Here is a 17,402-nt window from a genome sequence, read left to right on the forward strand (position 1 = left end):
TTCCTTTTTAGGACTACCTTCAGTTTTAAAGCGTTTCTTCCTCGTGTCGTCTTTTCAACGTGTGTTCGTCCTTTTTAGCGCTGTCTTCAGTTTTAAAGCGTTTCTTCCTCATTGTGTCGTCTTTTCACCCTGTGTTCGTCGTTTTTTGCGCTGCCTTCAGTTTTAAAGCGTTTCTTCGTCGTTGTGTCGTCTTTTCACCATGTGTTCGTCCTTTTTAGCGCTACCTTCAGTTTTAAAGCGTTTCTTACTCGTTGTGTTCTTTTTCCACCGTGTGTTCGTCCTTTTTTGTGCTACCTTCAGTTTTAAAGTGTTTCCTTCTCGTTGTGTCGTCTTTTCACCGTGTGTCCGTCCTTTTTTGCGGTGCCTTCAGTTTTAAAGCGTTTCTTCGTCGTTGTGTCGTCTTTTCAATGTGTGTTCGTCCTTTTTAGCGCTGCCTTCAGTTTTAAAGTGTTTCTTCGTCTTTGTGTCGTCTTTTCACCATGTGGTCGTCTTTTTTAGGACTACCTTCAGTTTTAAATCGTTTCTTCCTCGTGTCGTCTTTTCGCCATGTGTTCGTCCTTTTTTGAGCTGCCTTCAGTTTTAAAGCGTTTCTTCGTCGATGTGACGTCTTTTCACCGTGTGTTCGTGCTTTTTTGCGCTGCCTTCAGTTTTAAAGCGTTTCTTCCTCGTCGTGTCGTCTTTTCACCGTGTGTTCGTCTTTTTTTGCGTTGCCTTCAGTTTTAAAGCGTATCTTCGTCGTTGTGTCATCATTTCAACGTGTGTTCGTCCTTTTTTGTGCTGCCTTCAGTTTTAAAGCGTTTCTTCCTCGTTGAGTCGTCTTTTCACCGTGTGTTCATCCTTTTTTGCGCTGCCTTCAGATTTAAAGGCTTTCTTCGTCGATGTGTCGTCTTTTCACCGTGTGTTCGTCCTTTCTTCCGCTGCCTTCAGTTTTAAAGCGTTTCTTCGTCGTTGTGTTGTCTTTTCAACATGTGTTCGTCATTTTTTGCGCTGCCTTCAGTTTTAAAGCGTTTCTTCGTCGTTTTGTCGTCTTTTCACCGTGTGTTCGTTCTTTTTAGCGCCACCTTCAGTTTTAAAGCATTTCTTTGTCGATGTGTCGTCTTTTCAACGTGTTCGTCTTTTTTAAGGCTTCCTTCAGTTTTAAAGTGTTTATTCGTCGTTGTGTCTGCTTTTCACCGTGTGTTCGTCCTTTTTTGCGCTGCCTTCAGTTTTAAAGCGTTTCTTCTTCGTAGTGTCGTCTTTTCACCGTGTGTTCGTCCTTTTTTTCGCTGCCTTCAGTTTTAAAGCGTTTCTTCTTTGTTGTGTCGTCTTTCAACCGCGTTTTCGTCCTTTTTAGTGCTACCTTCAGTTTTAAAGCGTTTCTTCCTGGTTGTGTCGTCTTTTCACCGTGTTTTCGTCCTTTTTTGCGCTGCCTTCAGTTTTAGAGCGTTTCTTCGTTGTTGTGTCGTCTTTTCACCATGTGTTCGTCCTTTTTTGCGCTGCCTTCAGTTTTAAAGCGTTTCTTCGTCGTTGTGTCATCTTTTCAACGTGTGTCCGTCCTTTTTTGCGCTGCCTTCAGTTTTAAAGCGTTTCTTCTTCGTTGTGTCATCTTTGCACCATGTGTTCGTCCTTTTTAGCGCTACCTTCAGTTTTAAAGCGTTTCTTCCTCGTGTCGTCTTTTCACCGTGTGTTCATCCTTTTTTGCGCTGCCTTCAGTTTTAAAGCGTTTCTTCGTCGTTGTGTCGCCTTTTCACCGTGTGTTCGTCCTTTTTTGCGCTGCCCTTAGTTTTAAAGCGTTTCTTCCTCGTTGAGTCGTCTTTTCACCGTGTGTTCATCCTTTTTTGCGCTGCCTTCAGATTTAAAGGCTTTCTTCGTCGATGTGTCGTCTTTTCACCGTGTGTTCGTCCTTTCTTCCGCTGCCTTCAGTTTTAAAGCGTTTCTTCGTCGTTGTGTTGTCTTTTCAACATGTGTTCGTCATTTTTTGCGCTGCCTTCAGTTTTAAAGCGTTTCTTCGTCGTTTTGTCGTCTTTTCACCGTGTGTTCGTTCTTTTTAGCGCCACCTTCAGTTTTAAAGCATTTCTTTGTCGATGTGTCGTCTTTTCAACGTGTTCGTCTTTTTTAAGGCTTCCTTCAGTTTTAAAGTGTTTATTCGTCGTTGTGTCTGCTTTTCACCGTGTGTTCGTCCTTTTTTGCGCTGCCTTCAGTTTTAAAGCGTTTCTTCTTCGTAGTGTCGTCTTTTCACCGTGTGTTCGTCCTTTTTTCCGCTGCCTTCAGTTTTAAAGCGTTTCTTCTTTGTTGTGTCGTCTTTCAACCGCATTTTCGTCCTTTTTAGTGCTACCTTCAGTTTTAAAGCGTTTCTTCCTGGTTGTGTCGTCTTTTCACCTTGTGTTCGTCCTTTTTTCCGCTGCCTTCAGTTTTAAAGCGTTTCTTCTTTGTTGTGTCGTCTTTTCACCGTGTTTTCGTCCTTTTTAGCGCTACCTTCAGTTTTAAAGCGTTTCTTCCTCGTTGTGGCGTCTTTTCACCGTGTGTTCGTCTTTTTTTGCGCTGCCTTCAGTTTTAAAGCGTTTCTTCGTCGTTGTGTCGGCTTTTTACCGTGTGTTCGTTCTGTTTTGCGCTGCCTTCAGTTTTAAATCGTTTCTTCTTCTCTGTGTCGTCTTTTCACCATGTGTTCGTCCTCTTTAGCGCTACCTTCAGTTTTAAAGCGTTTCTTCCTCGTTGTGACGTCTTTTCACCGTGTGTTCGTCCTTTTTTGCTCTGCCTTCAATTTTAAAGCGTTTCTTCTTCGTTGTGTCGTCTTTTCACCGTGTTTTCGTCCTTTTTTCCGCTGCCTTCAGTTTTAAAGCGTTTCTTCGTCGTTGTGTCATCATTTCAACGTTTGTCCGTCCTTTTCTGCGCTGCCTTCAGTTTTAAAGCGTTTCTTCGTCGTGTCCTCTTTTCACTGTGTGTTCATCCTTCTTTGCGCTGCCTTCAGTTTTAAAGTGTTTCTTCGTCGTTGTGTCGTCTTTTCACCATGTGTTCGTCCTTTTTAGGACTACCTTCAGTTTTAAAGCGTTTCTTCCTCGTGTCGTCTTTTCGCCATGTGTTCATCCTTTTTTGAGCTGCCTTCAGTTTTAAAGCGTTTCTCGTCGATGTGTCGTCTTTTCACCGTGTGTTCGTCCTATTTTGCGCTGCCTTCAGTTTTAAAGCGTTTCTTCTTCGTTGTGTCGTCTTTTCACCGTGTGTTCGTCTTTTTTTGCGCTGCCTTCAGTTTTAAAGCGTTTCTTCTTTGTTGTGTCGTCTTTTCAACGTGTGTTCGTCCTTTTTAGCGCTGCCTTCAGTTTTAAAGCGTTTCTTCCTCATTGTGTCGTCTTTTCACCGTGTGTTGGTCCTTTTTTGCGCTGCCTTCAGTTTTAAAGCGTTTCTTCGTCGTTGTGTCGTCTTTTCACCGTGTGTTTGTCCTTTTTAGCGATACCTTCAGTTTTAAAGCGTTTCTTACTCGTTGTGTTCTCTTTACACCGTGTGTTCGTCCTTTTTTGTGCTACCTTCAGTTTTAAAGCGTTTCCTTCTCGTTGTGTCGTCTTTTCACCGTGTGTTCGTCCTTTTTTGCGCTGCCTTCAGTTTTAAAGCGTTTCTTCGTCGTTGTGCCCTCTTTTCACCGTGTGTCCGTCCTTTTTTGCGGTGCCTTCAGTTTTAAAGCGTTTCTTCGTCGTTGTGTCGTCTTTTCATTGTGTGTTCGTCCTTTTTAGCGCTGCCTTCAGTTTTAAAGTGTTTCTTCGTCGTTGTGTCGTCTTTTCACCATGTGGTCGTCCTTTTTTGAGCTGCCTTCAGTTTTAAAGCGTTTCTTCGTCGATGTGTCGTCTTTTCACCGTGTGTTCGTGCTTTTTTGCGCTGCCTTCAGTTTTAAAGCGTTTCTTCTTCATTGTGTCGTCTTTTCACCGTGTGTTCGTCCTTTTTTGCGCTGCCTTCAGTTTTAAAGGGTTTCTTCTTTGTTGTGTCGTCTTTTCACCGTGTGTTCGTCCTTTCTTCCGCTGCCTTCAGTTTTAAAGCGTTTCTTCGTCGTTGTGTTGTCTTTTCAACATGTGTTCGTCATTTTTTGCGCTGCCTTCAGTTTTAAAGCGTTTCTTCGTCGTTGTGTCGTCTTTTCACCGTGTGTTCGTTCTGTTTAGCGCTACCTTCAGTTTTAAAGCATTTCTTTGTGGATGTGTCGTCTTTTCAACGTGTTCGTCTTGTTTAAGGCTTCCTTCAGTTTTAAAGCGTTTCTTCGTCGTTGTGTCGTCTTTTCACCATGTGTTCGTGCTTTTTTGCGCTGCCTTCAGTTTTAAAGCGTTTCTTCGTCGTTGTGCCATCTTTTCAACGTGTGTTCGTCCTTTTTTGCGCTGCCTTCAGTTTTAAAGCGTTTCTTCTTTGTTGTGTCGTCTTTTCAACATGTGTTCGTCCTTTTTAGCGCTGCCTTCAGTTTTAAAGCGTTTCTTCCTCATTGTGTCGTCTTTTCACCGTGTGTTGGTCCTTTTTTGCGCTGCCTTCAGTTTTAAAGCGTTTCTTCGTCGTTGTGTCGTCTTTTCAACGTGTGTTCGTCCTTTTTAGCGCTACCTTCAGTTTTAAAGCGTTTCTTACTCGTTGTGTTCTCTTTCCACCGTGTGTTCGTCTTTTTTTGCTACCTTCAGTTTTAAAGCGTTTCCTTCTCGTTGTGTCGTCTTTTCACCATGTGTTCGTCCTTTTTTGCGCTGCCTTCAGTTTTAAAGCGTTTCTTCCTCGTGTCGTCTTTTCGCCATGTGTTCGTCCTTTTTTGAGCTGCCTTCAGTTTTAAAGCGTTTCTTCGTCGCTGTGTCGTCTTTTCACCGTGTGTTCGTCCTTTTTAGCGCTACCTTCAGTTTTAAAGCGTTTCTTACTCGTTGTGTTCTCTTTCCACCGTGTGTTCGTTCTTTTTAGCGCTACCTTCAGTTTTAAAGCATTTCTTTGTGGATGTGTCGTCTTTTCAACGTGTTCGTCTTCTTTAAGGCTTCCTTCAGTTTTAAAGCGTTTCTTTGTCGTTGTGTCGTCTTTTCAGCGTGTGTTCGTGCTTTTATGCGCTGCCTTCAGTTTTAAAGCGTTTCTTCTTCGTTGTGTCGTCTTTTCACCGTGTGTTCGTCCTTTTTTGCGCTGCCTTCAGTTTTAAAGCGTTTCTTCTTTGTTGTGTCGTCTTTTCACCATGTGTTCGTCCTTTTTAGCGCTGCCTTCAGTTTTAAAGCGTTTCTTCCTCATTGTGTCGTCTTTTCACCGTGTGTTCGTCCTTTATTGTGCTGCCTTCAGTTTTAAAGCGTTTCTTCGTCGTTGTGTCGTCTTTTCATTGTGTGTTCGTCCTTTTTAGCGCTACCCTCAGTTTTAAAGCGTTTCTTCCTCGTTGTGTCGTCTTTTCACTGTCTGTACGTCTTTTTTTGCGCTGCCTTCAGTTTTAAAGCGTTTCTTCGTCGTTGTGTCATCATTTCAACGTGTGTTCGTCCTTTTTTGTGCTGCCTTCAGTTTTAAAGCGTTTCTTCCTCGTTGAGTCGTCTTTTCACCGTGTGTTCATCCTTTTTTGCGCTGCCTTCAGATTTAAAGGCTTTCTTCGTCGATGTGTCGTCTTTTCACCGTGTGTTCATCCTTTTTTGCGCTGCCTTCAGTTTTAAAGCGTTTCTTCGTCGTTGTGTCGCCTTTTCACCGTGTGTTCGTCCTCTCTTGCGCTGCCTTTAGTTTTAAAGCGTTTCTTCTTCGTTGTGTCGTCTTTTCACCTTGTGTTCGTCCTTTTTTCCGCTGCCTTCAGTTTTAAAGCGTTTCTTATTTGTTGTGTCGTCTTTTCACCGTGTTTTCGTCCTTTTTAGCGCTACCTTCAGTTTTAAAGCGTTTCTTCCTCGTTGTGTCGTCTTTTCACCGTGTGTTCGTCTTTTTTTGCGCTGCCTTCAGTTTTAAAGCGTTTCTTCGTCGTTGTGTCGGCTTTTCACCGTGTGTTCGTTCTGTTTTGCGCTGCCTTCAGTTTTAAATCGTTTCTTCTTCGCTGTGTCGTCTTTTCACCATGTGTTCGTCCTCTTTAGCGCTACCTTCAGTTTTAAAGCGTTTCTTCCTTGTTGTGACGTCTTTTCACCGTGTGTTCGTCCTTTTTTGCGCTGCCTTCAATTTTAAAGCGTTTCTTCTTCGTTGTGTCGTCTTTTCACCGTGTTTTCGTCCTTTTTTCCGCTGTCTTCAGTTTTAAAGCGTTTCTTCGTCGTTGTGTCATCTTTTCAACGTTTGTCCGTCCTTTTCTGCGCTGCCTTCAGTTTTAAAGCGTTTCTTCGTCGTGTCCTCTTTTCACCGTGCGTTCATCCTTCTGTGCGCTGCCTTCAGTTTTAAAGCGTTTCTTCGTCGTTGTGTCGTCTTTTCACCATGTGTTCGTCCTTTTTAGGACTACCTTCAGTTTTAAAGCGTTTCTTCCTCGTGTCGTCTTTTCGCCATGTGTTCGTCCTTTTTTGAGCTGCCTTCAGTTTTAAAGCGTTTCTCGTCGATGTGTCGTCTTTTCACCGTGTGTTCGTCCTATTTTGCGCTGCCTTCAGTTTTAAAGCGTTTCTTCTTCGTTGTGTCGTCTTTTCACCGTGTGTTCGTCTTTTTTTGCGCTGCCTTCAGTTTTAAAGCGTTTCTTCTTTGTTGTGTCGTCTTTTCAACGCGTGTTCGTCCTTTTTAGCGCTGCCTTCAGTTTTATAGCGTTTCTTCCTCATTGTGTCGTCTTTTCACCGTGTGTTCGTCCTTTTTTGCGCTGCCTTCAGTTTTAAAGCGTTTCTTCGTCGTTGTGTCGTCTTTTCACCATGTGTTCGTCCTTTTTAGCGCTACCTTCAGTTTTAAAGCGTTTCTTACTCGTTGTGTTCTCTTTCCACCGTGTGTTCGTCCTTTTTTGCGGTGCCTTCAGTTTTAAAGCGTTTCTTCGTCGTTGTGTCGTCTTTTCATTGTGTGTTCGTCCTTTTTAGCGCTACCCTCAGTTTTAAAGCGTTTCTTCCTCGTTGTGTCGTCTTTTCACCATGTGGTCGTCCTTTTTAGGACTACCTTCAGTTTTAAAGCGTTTCTTCCTCGTGTCGTCTTTTCGCCATGTGTTCGTCCTTTTTTGAGCTGCCTTCAGTTTTAAAGCGTTTCTTTGTCGATGTGTCGTCTTTTCACCGTGTGTTCGTGCTTTTTTGCGCTGACTTCAGTTTTAAAGCGTTTCTTCTTCGTTATGTCGCCTTTTCACCGTGTGTTCGTCCTTTTTTGCGCTGCCTTCAGTTTTAAAGCGTTTCTTCTTTTTTTGTGTCGTCTTTTCACCATGTGTTCGTCCTTTTTAGCGCTGCCTTCAGTTTTAAAGCGTTTCTTCCTCATTGTGTCGTCTTTTCACCGTGTGTTCGTCCTTTTTTGCGCTGCCTTCAGTTTTAAAGCGTTTCTTCGTCGTTGTGTCGTCTTTTCACCATGTGTTCGTCCTTTTAGAGCTAACTTCAGTTTTAAAGCGTTTCTTACTCGTTGTGTTCTCTTTCCACCGTGTGTCCGTCCTTTTTTGTGGTGCCTTCAGTTTTAAAGCGTTTCTTCGTCGTTGTGTCGTCTTTTCATTGTGTGTTCGTCCTTTTTAGCGCTACCCTCAGTTTTAAAGCGTTTCTTCCTCGTTGTGTCGTCTTTTCACTGTCTGTACGTCTTTTTTTGCGCTGCCTTCAGTTTTAAAGCGTTTCTTCGTCGTTGTGTCATCATTTCAACGTGTGTTCGTCCTTTTTTGTGCTGCCTTCAGTTTTAAAGCGTTACTTCCTCGTTGAGTTGTCTTTTCAACGTGTGTTCATCCTCTTTTGCGCTGCCGTCAGATTTAAAGGCTTTCTTCGCCGATGTGTCGTCTTTTCACCGTGTGTTCGTCCTTTCTTCCGCTGCCTTCAGTTTTAAAGCGTTTCTTCGTCGTTGTGTTGTCTTTTCAACATGTGTTCGTCATTTTTTGCGCTGCCTTCAGTTTTAAAGCGTTTCTTCGTCGTTGTGTCGTCTTTTCACCGTGTGTTCGTTCTTTTTAGCGCTACCTTCAGTTTTAAAGCATTTCTTTGTGGATGTGTCGTCTTTTCAACGTGTTCGTCTTCTTTAAGGCTTCCTTCAGTTTCAAAGCGTTTCTTCTTCGTTGTGTCGTCTTTTCACCATGTGTTCGTCCTCTTTTGCGCTGCCTTCTGTTTTAAAGCGTTTCTTCGTCGTTGTGTATCTTTTCAACGTGTGTCCGTCCTTTTTTGCGCTGCCTTCAGTTTTAAAGCGTTTCTTCTTCGTTGTGTCGTCTTTTCACCATGTGTTCGTCCTTTTTAGCGCTACCTTCAGTTTTAAAGCGTTTCTTCCTCGTGTCGTCTTTTCACCGTGTGTTCATCCTTTTTTGCGCTGCCTTCAGTTTTAAAGCGTTTCTTCGTCGTTGTGTCGCCTTTTCACCGTGTGTTCGTCCTTTTTTGCGCTGCCTTTAGTTTTAAAGCGTTTCTTCTTCGTTGTGTCGTCTTTTCACCGTGTGTTCGTCCTTTTTTGCGCTGCCTTCAGTTTTAAAGCGTTTCTTCTTTGTTGTGTCGTCTTTTCACCATGTGTTCGTCCTTTATTGTGCTGCCTTCAGTTTTAAAGCGTTTCTTCGTCGTTGTGTCGTCTTTTCACCATGTGTTCGTCCTTTTTAGCGCTACCTTCAGTTTTAAAGCGTTTCTTACTCGTTGTGTTCTCTTTCCACCGTGTGTCCGTCCTTTTTTGCGGTGCCTTCAGTTTTAAAGCGTTTCTTCGTCGTTGTGTCGTCTTTTCATTGTGTGTTCGTCCTTTTTAGCGCTACCCTCAGTTTTAAAGCGTTTCTTCCTCGTTGTGTCGTCTTTTCACTGTCTGTACGTCTTTTTTTGCGCTGCCTTCAGTTTTAAAGCGTTTCTTCGTCGTTGTGTCATCATTTCAACGTGTGTTCGTCCTTTTTTGTGCTGCCTTCAGTTTTAAAGCGTTTCTTCCTCGTTGAGTCGTCTTTTCACCGTGTGTTCATCCTTTTTTGCGCTGCCTTCAGATTTAAAGGCTTTCTTCGTCGATGTGTCGTCTTTTCACCGTGTGTTCATCCTTTTTTGCGCTGCCTTCAGTTTTAAAGCGTTTCTTCGTCGTTGTGTCGCCTTTTCACCGTGTGTTCGTCCTCTCTTGCGCTGCCTTTAGTTTTAAAGCGTTTCTTCTTCGTTGTGTCGTCTTTTCACCTTGTGTTCGTCCTTTTTTCCGCTGCCTTCTGTTTTAAAGCGTTTCTTATTTGTTGTGTCGTCTTTTCACCGTGTTTTCGTCCTTTTTAGCGCTACCTTCAGTTTTAAAGCGTTTCTTCCTCGTTGTGTCGTCTTTTCACCGTGTGTTCGTCTTTTTTTGCGCTGCCTTCAGTTTTAAAGCGTTTCTTCGTCGTTGTGTCGGCTTTTCACCGTGTGTTCGTTCTGTTTTGCGCTGCCTTCAGTTTTAAATCGTTTCTTCTTCGCTGTGTCGTCTTTTCACCATGTGTTCGTCCTCTTTAGCGCTACCTTCAGTTTTAAAGCGTTTCTTCCTTGTTGTGACGTCTTTTCACCGTGTGTTCGTCCTTTTTTGCGCTGCCTTCAATTTTAAAGCGTTTCTTCTTCGTTGTGTCGTCTTTTCACCGTGTTTTCGTCCTTTTTTCCGCTGTCTTCAGTTTTAAAGCGTTTCTTCGTAGTTGTGTCATCTTTTCAACGTTTGTCCGTCCTTTTCTGCGCTGCCTTCAGTTTTAAAGCGTTTCTTCGTCGTGTCCTCTTTTCACCGTGTGTTCATCCTTCTTTGCGCTGCCTTCAGTTTTAAAGCGTTTCTTCGTCGTTGTGTCGTCTTTTCACCATGTGTTCGTCCTTTTTAGGACTACCTTCAGTTTTAAAGCGTTTCTTCCTCGTGTCGTCTTTTCGCCATGTGTTCGTCCTTTTTTGAGCTGCCTTCAGTTTTAAAGCGTTTCTCGTCGATGTGTCGTCTTTTCACCGTGTGTTCGTCCTATTTTGCGCTGCCTTCAGTTTTAAAGCGTTTCTTCTTCGTTGTGTCGTCTTTTCACCGTGTGTTCGTCTTTTTTTGCGCTGCCTTCAGTTTTAAAGCGTTTCTTCTTTGTTGTGTCGTCTTTTCAACGCGTGTTCGTCCTTATTAGCGCTGCCTTCAGTTTTATAGCGTTTCTTCCTCATTGTGTCGTCTTTTCACCGTGTGTTCGTCCTTTTTTGCGCTGCCTCCAGTTTTAAAGCGTTTCTTCGTCGTTGTGTCGTCTTTTCACCATGTGTTCGTCCTTTTTAGCGCTACCTTCAGTTTTAAAGCGTTTCTTACTCGTTGTGTTCTCTTTCCACCGTGTGTTCGTCCTTTTTTGCGGTGCCTTCAGTTTTAAAGCGTTTCTTCGTCGTTGTGTCGTCTTTTCATTGTGTGTTCGTCCTTTTTAGCGCTACCCTCAGTTTTAAAGCGTTTCTTCCTCGTTGTGTCGTCTTTTCACCATGTGGTCGTCCTTTTTAGGACTACCTTCAGTTTTAAAGCGTTTCTTCCTCGTGTCGTCTTTTCGCCATGTGTTCGTCCTTTTTTGAGCTGCCTTCAGTTTTAAAGCGTTTCTTTGTCGATGTGTCGTCTTTTCACCGTGTGTTCGTGCTTTTTTGCGCTGACTTCAGTTTTAAAGCGTTTCTTCTTCGTTATGTCGCCTTTTCACCGTGTGTTCGTCCTTTTTTGCGCTGCCTTCAGTTTTAAAGCGTTTCTTCTTTTTTTGTGTCGTCTTTTCACCATGTGTTCGTCCTTTTTAGCGCTGCCTTCAGTTTTAAAGCGTTTCTTCCTCATTGTGTCGTCTTTTCACCATGTGTTCGTCCTTTTTTGCGCTCCCTTCAGTTTTAAAGCGTTTCTTCGTCGTTGTGTCGTCTTTTCACCATGTGTTCGTCCTTTTTAGCGCTACCTTCAGTTTTAAAGCGTTTCTTACTCGTTGTGTTCTCTTTCCACCGTGTGTCCGTCCTTTTTTGTGGTGCCTTCAGTTTTAAAGCGTTTCTTCGTCGTTGTGTCGTCTTTTCATTGTGTGTTCGTCCTTTTTAGCGCTACCCTCAGTTTTAAAGCGTTTCTTCCTCGTTGTGTCGTCTTTTCACTGTCTGTACGTCTTTTTTTTGCGCTGCCTTCAGTTTTAAAGCGTTTCTTCGTCGTTGTGTCATCATTTCAACGTGTGTTCGTCCTTTTTTGTGCTGCCTTCAGTTTTAAAGCGTTACTTCCTCGTTGAGTTGTCTTTTCACCGTGTGTTCATCCTCTTTTGCGCTGCCGTCAGATTTAAAGGCTTTCTTCGCCGATGTGTCGTCTTTTCACCGTGTGTTCGTCCTTTCTTCCGCTGCCTTCAGTTTTAAAGCGTTTCTTCGTCGTTGTGTTGTCTTTTCAACATGTGTTCGTCATTTTTTGCGCTGCCTTCAGTTTTAAAGCGTTTCTTCGTCGTTGTGTCGTCTTTTCACCGTGTGTTCGTTCTCTTTAGCGCTACCTTCAGTTTTAAAGCATTTCTTTGTGGATGTGTCGTCTTTTCAACGTGTTCGTCTTCTTTAAGGCTTCCTTCAGTTTCAAAGCGTTTCTTCTTCGTTGTGTCGTCTTTTCACCATGTGTTCGTCCTCTTTTGCGTGCCTTCTGTTTTAAAGCGTTTCTTCGTCGTTGTGTATCTTTTCAACGTGTGTCCGTCCTTTTTTGCGCTGCCTTCAGTTTTAAAGCGTTTCTTCTTCGTTGTGTCGTCTTTTCACCATGTGTTCGTCCTTTTTAGCGCTACCTTCAGTTTTAAAGCGTTGCTTCCTCGTGTCGTCTTTTCACCGTGTGTTCATCCTTTTTTGCGCTGCCTTCAGTTTTAAAGCGTTTCTTCGTCGTTGTGTCGCCTTTTCACCGTGTGTTCGTCCTTTTTTGCGCTGCCTTTAGTTTTAAAGCGTTTCTTCTTCGTTGTGTCGTCTTTTCACCGTGTGTTCGTCCTTTTTTTCGCTGCCTTCAGTTTTAAAGCGTTTCTTCTTTGTTGTGTCGTCTTTTCACCGTGTGTTCGTCTTTTTTTGCGCTGCCTTCAGTTTTAAAGCGTTTCTTCGTCGTTGTGTCGTCTTTTCACCATGTGTTCGTCCTTTTTAGCGCTACCTTCAGTTTTAAAGCGTTTCTAACTCGTTGTGTCGTCTTTTCACCGTGTGTTCGTCCTTTTTTGCGCTGCCTTCAGTTTTAAAGCGTTTCTTCGTCGTTGTGCCCTCTTTTCACCGTGTGTCCGTCCTTTTTTGCGGTGCCTTCAGTTTTAAAGCGTTTCTTCGTCGTTGTGTCGTCTTTTCATTGTGTGTTCGTCCTTTTTAGCGCTGCCTTCAGTTTTAAAGTGTTTCTTCGTCGTTGTGTCGTCTTTTCACCATGTGGTCGTCCTTTTTAGGACTACCTTCAGTTTTAAAGCGTTTCTTCCTCGTGTCGTCTTTTCGCCATGTGTTCGTCCTTTTTTGAGCTGCCTTCAGTTTTAAAGCGTTTCTTCGTCGATGTGTCGTCTTTTCACCGTGTGTTCGTGCTTTTTTGCGCTGCCTTCAGTTTTAAAGCGTTACTTCCTCGTTGAGTCGTCTTTCCACCGTGTGTTCATCCTCTTTTGCGCTGCCTTCAGATTTAAAGGCTTTCTTCGTCGATGTGTCGTCTTTTCACCGTGTGTTCGTCCTTTCTTCCGCTGCCTTCAGTTTTAAAGCGTTTCTTCGTCGTTGTGTTGTCTTTTCACCGTGTGTTCGTCCTTTTTTGCGCTGCCTTTAGTTTTAAAGCGTTTCTTACTCGTTGTGTTCTCTTTCCACCGTGTGTTCGTCCTTTTTTGCGGTGCCTTCAGTTTAAAGCGTTTCTTCGTCGTTGTGTCGTCTTTTCATTGTGTGTTCGTCCTTTTTAGCGCTACCCTCAGTTTTAAAGCGTTTCTTCCTCGTTGTGTCGTCTTTTCACCATGTGGTCGTCCTCTTTAGGACTACCTTCAGTTTTAAAGCGTTTCTTCCTCGTGTCGTCTTTTCGCCATGTGTTCGTCCTTTTTTGAGCTGCCTTCAGTTTTAAAGCGTTTCTTTGTCGATGTGTCGTCTTTTCACCGTGTGTTCGTGCTTTTTTGCGCTGACTTCAGTTTTAAAGCGTTTCTTCTTCGTTATGTCGCCTTTTCACCGTGTGTTCGTCCTTTTTTGCGCTGCCTTCAGTTTTAAAGCGTTTCTTCTTTTTTTGTGTCGTCTTTTCACCATGTGTTCGTCCTTTTTAGCGCTGCCTTCAGTTTTAAAGCGTTTCTTCCTCATTGTGTCGTCTTTTCACCATGTGTTCGTCCTTTTTTGCGCTGCCTTCAGTTTTAAAGCGTTTCTTCGTCGTTGTGTCGTCTTTTCACCATGTGTTCGTCCTTTTTAGCGCTACCTTCAGTTTTAAAGCGTTTCTTACTCGTTGTGTTCTCTTTCCACCGTGTGTCCGTCCTTTTTTGTGGTGCCTTCAGTTTTAAAGCGTTTCTTCGTCGTTGTGTCGTCTTTTCATTGTGTGTTCGTCCTTTTTAGCGCTACCCTCAGTTTTAAAGCGTTTCTTCCTCGTTGTGTCGTCTTTTCACTGTCTGTACGTCTTTTTTTGCGCTGCCTTCAGTTTTAAAGCGTTTCTTCGTCGTTGTGTCATCATTTCAACGTGTGTTCGTCCTTTTTTGTGCTGCCTTCAGTTTTAAAGCGTTACTTCCTCGTTGAGTTGTCTTTTCACCGTGTGTTCATCCTCTTTTGCGCTGCCGTCAGATTTAAAGGCTTTCTTCGCCGATGTGTCGTCTTTTCACCGTGTGTTCGTCCTTTCTTCCGCAGCCTTCAGTTTTAAAGCGTTTCTTCGTCGTTGTGTTGTCTTTTCAACATGTGTTCGTCATTTTTTGCGCTGCCTTCAGTTTTAAAGCGTTTCTTCGTCGTTGTGTCGTCTTTTCACTGTGTGTTCGTTCTCTTAAGCGCTACCTTCAGTTTTAAAGCATTTCTTTGTGGATGTGTCGTCTTTTCAACGTGTTCGTCTTCTTTAAGGCTTCCTTCAGTTTCAAAGCGTTTCTTCTTCGTTGTGTCGTCTTTTCACCATGTGTTCGTCCTCTTTTGCGCTGCCTTCTGTTTTAAAGCGTTTCTTCGTCGTTGTGTATCTTTTCAACGTGTGTCCGTCCTTTTTTGCGCTGCCTTCAGTTTTAAAGCGTTTCTTCTTCGTTGTGTCGTCTTTTCACCATGTGTTCGTCCTTTTTAGCGCTACCTTCAGTTTTAAAGCGTTGCTTCCTCGTGTCGTCTTTTCACCGTGTGTTCATCCTTTTTTGCGCTGCCTTCAGTTTTAAAGCGTTTCTTCGTCGTTGTGTCGCCTTTTCACCGTGTGTTCGTCCTTTTTTGCGCTGCCTTTAGTTTTAAAGCGTTTCTTCTTCGTTGTGTCGTCTTTTCACCGTGTGTTCGTCCTTTTTTTCGCTGCCTTCAGTTTTAAAGCGTTTCTTCTTTGTTGTGTCGTCTTTTCACCGTGTGTTCGTCTTTTTTTGCGCTGCCTTCAGTTTTAAAGCGTTTCTTCGTCGTTGTGTCGTCTTTCCACCGTGTGTTCATCCTCTTTTGCGCTGCCTTCAGATTTAAAGGCTTTCTTCGTCGATGTGTCGTGTTTTCACCGTGTGTTCGTCCTTTCTTCCGCTGCCTTCAGTTTTAAAGCGTTTCTTCGTCGTTGTGTTGTCTTTTCACCGTGTGTTCGTCCTTTTTTGCGCTGCCTTTAGTTTTAAAGCGTTTCTTCTTCGTTGTGTCGTCTTTTCACCGTGTGTTCGTCCTTTTTTCCGCTGCCTTCAGTTTTAAAGCGTTTCTTCTTTGTTGTGTCGTCTTTTCACCGTGTGTTCGTCCTTTTTTGCGCTGCCTTCAGTTTTAAAGCGTTTCTTCCTCATTGTGTCGTCTTTTCACCGTGTGTTCGTCCTTTTTTGCGCTGCCTTCAGTTTTAAAGCGTTTCTTCGTCGTTGTGTCGTCTTTTCACCATGTGTTCGTCCTTTTTAGCGCTACCTTCAGTTTTAAAGCGTTTCTTACTCGTTGTGTCGTCTTTTCACCGTGTGTTCGTCCTTTTTTGCGCTGCCTTCAGTTTTAAAGCGTTTCTTCGTCGTTGTGCCCTCTTTTCACCGTGTGTCCGTCCTTTTTTGCGGTGCCTTCAGTTTTAAAGCGTTTCTTCGTCGTTGTGTCGTCTTTTCATTGTGTGTTCGTCCTTTTTAGCGCTGCCTTCAGTTTTAAAGTGTTTCTTCGTCGTTGTGTCGTCTTTTCACCATGTGGTCGTCCTTTTTAGGACTACCTTCAGTTTTAAAGCGTTTCTTCCTCGTGTCGTCTTTTCGCCATGTGTTCGTCCTTTTTTGCGCTGCCTTTAGTTTTAAAGCGTTTCTTCTTCGTTGTGTCGTCTTTTCACCGTGTGTTCGTCCTTTTTTCCGCTGCCTTCAGTTTTAAAGCGTTTCTTCTTTGTTGTGTCGTCTTTTCACCGTGTGTTCGTCTTTTTTTGCGCTGCCTTCAGTTTTAAAGCGTTTCTTCCTCATTGTGTCGTCTTTTCACCGTGTGTTCGTCCTTTTTTGCGCTGCCTTCAGTTTTAAAGCGTTTCTTCGTCGTTGTGTCGTCTTTTCACCATGTGTTCGTCCTTTTTAGCGCTACCTTCAGTTTTAAAGCGTTTCTTACTCGTTGTGTCGTCTTTTCACCGTGTGTCCGTCCTTTTTTGCGGTGCCTTCAGTTTTAAAGCGTTTCTTCGTCGTTGTGTCGTCTTTTCATTGTGTGTTCGTCCTTTTTAGCGCTGCCTTCAGTTTTAAAGTGTTTCTTCGTCGTTGTGTCGTCTTTTCACCATGTGGTCGTCCTTTTTAGGACTACCTTCAGTTTTAAAGCGTTTCTTCCTCGTGTCGTCTTTTCGCCATGTGTTCGTCCTTTTTTGAGCTGCCTTCAGTTTTAAAGCGTTTCTTCGTCGATGTGTCGTCTTTTCACCGTGTGTTCGTGCTTTTTTGCGCTGCCTTCAGTTTTAAAGCGTTACTTCCTCGTTGAGTCGTCTTTCCACCGTGTGTTCATCCTCTTTTGCGCTGCCTTCAGATTTAAAGGCTTTCTTCGTCGATGTGTCGTCTTTTCACCGTGTGTTCGTCCTTTCTTCCGCTGCCTTCAGTTTTAAAGCGTTTCTTCGTCGTTGTGTTGTCTTTTCACCGTGTGTTCGTCCTTTTTTGCGCTGCCTTTAGTTTTAAAGCGTTTCTTCTTCGTTGTGTCGTCTTTTCACCGTGTGTTCGTCCTTTTTTCCGCTGCCTTCAGTTTTAAAGCGTTTCTTCTTTGTTGTGTCGTCTTTTCACCGTGTGTTCGTCTTTTTTTCCGCTGCCTTCAGTTTTAAAGCGTTTCTTCCTCATTGTGTCGTCTTTTCACCGTGTGTTCGTCCTTTTTTGCGCTGCCTTCAGTTTTAAAGCGTTTCTTCGTCGTTGTGTCGTCTTTTCACCATGTGTTCGTCCTTTTTAGCGCTACCTTCAGTTTTAAAGCGTTTCTTACTCGTTGTGTCGTCTTTTCACCGTGTGTTCGTCCTTTTTTGCGCTGCCTTCAGTTTTAAAGCGTTTCTTCGTCGTTGTGCCCTCTTTTCACCGTGTGTCCGTCCTTTTTTGCGGTGCCTTCAGTTTTAAAGCGTTTCTTCGTCGTTGTGTCGTCTTTTCATTGTGTGTTCGTCCTTTTTAGCGCTGCCTTCAGTTTTAAAGTGTTTCTTCGTCGTTGTGTCGTCTTTTCACCATGTGGTCGTCCTTTTTAGGACTACCTTTAGTTTTAAAGCGTTTCTTCCTCGTGTCGTCTTTTCGCCATGTGTTCGTCCTTTTTTGAGCTGCCTTCAGTTTTAAAGCGTTTCTTCGTCGATGTGTCGTCTTTTCACCGTGTGTTCGTGCTTTTTTGCGCTGCCTTCAGTTTTAAAGCGTTACTTCCTCGTTGAGTCGTCTTCCCACCGTGTGTTCATCCTCTTTTGCGCTGCCTTCAGATTTAAAGGCTTTCTTCGTCGATGTGTCGTCTTTTCACCGTGTGTTCGTCCTTTCTTCGGCTGCCTTCAGTTTTAAAGCGTTTCTTCCTCATTGTGTCGTCTTTTCACCATGTGTTCGTCCTTTTTTGCGCTGCCTTCAGTTTTAAAGCGTTTCTTCGTCGTTGTGTCGTCTTTTCACCATGTGTTCGTCCTTTTTAGCGCTACCTTCAGTTTTAAAGCGTTTCTTACTCGTTGTGTTCTCTTTCCACCGTGTGTCCGTCCTTTTTTGTGGTGCCTTCAGTTTTAAAGCGTTTCTTCGTCGTTGTGTCGTCTTTTCATTGTGTGTTCGTCCTTTTTAGCGCTACCCTCAGTTTTAAAGCGTTTCTTCCTCGTTGTGTCGTCTTTTCACTGTCTGTACGTCTTTTTTTGCGCTGCCTTCAGTTTTAAAGCGTTTCTTCGTCGTTGTGTCATCATTTCAACGTGTGTTCGTCCTTTTTTGTGCTGCCTTCAGTTTTAAAGCGTTACTTCCTCGTTGAGTTGTCTTTTCACCGTGTGTTCATCCTCTTTTGCGCTGCCGTCAGATTTAAAGGCTTTCTTCGCCGATGTGTCGT

Source organism: Dermacentor variabilis, chromosome 6, assembly GCF_050947875.1.
Source record: "Dermacentor variabilis isolate Ectoservices chromosome 6, ASM5094787v1, whole genome shotgun sequence".
NCBI classification, from domain to species: domain Eukaryota; kingdom Metazoa; phylum Arthropoda; class Arachnida; order Ixodida; family Ixodidae; genus Dermacentor; species Dermacentor variabilis.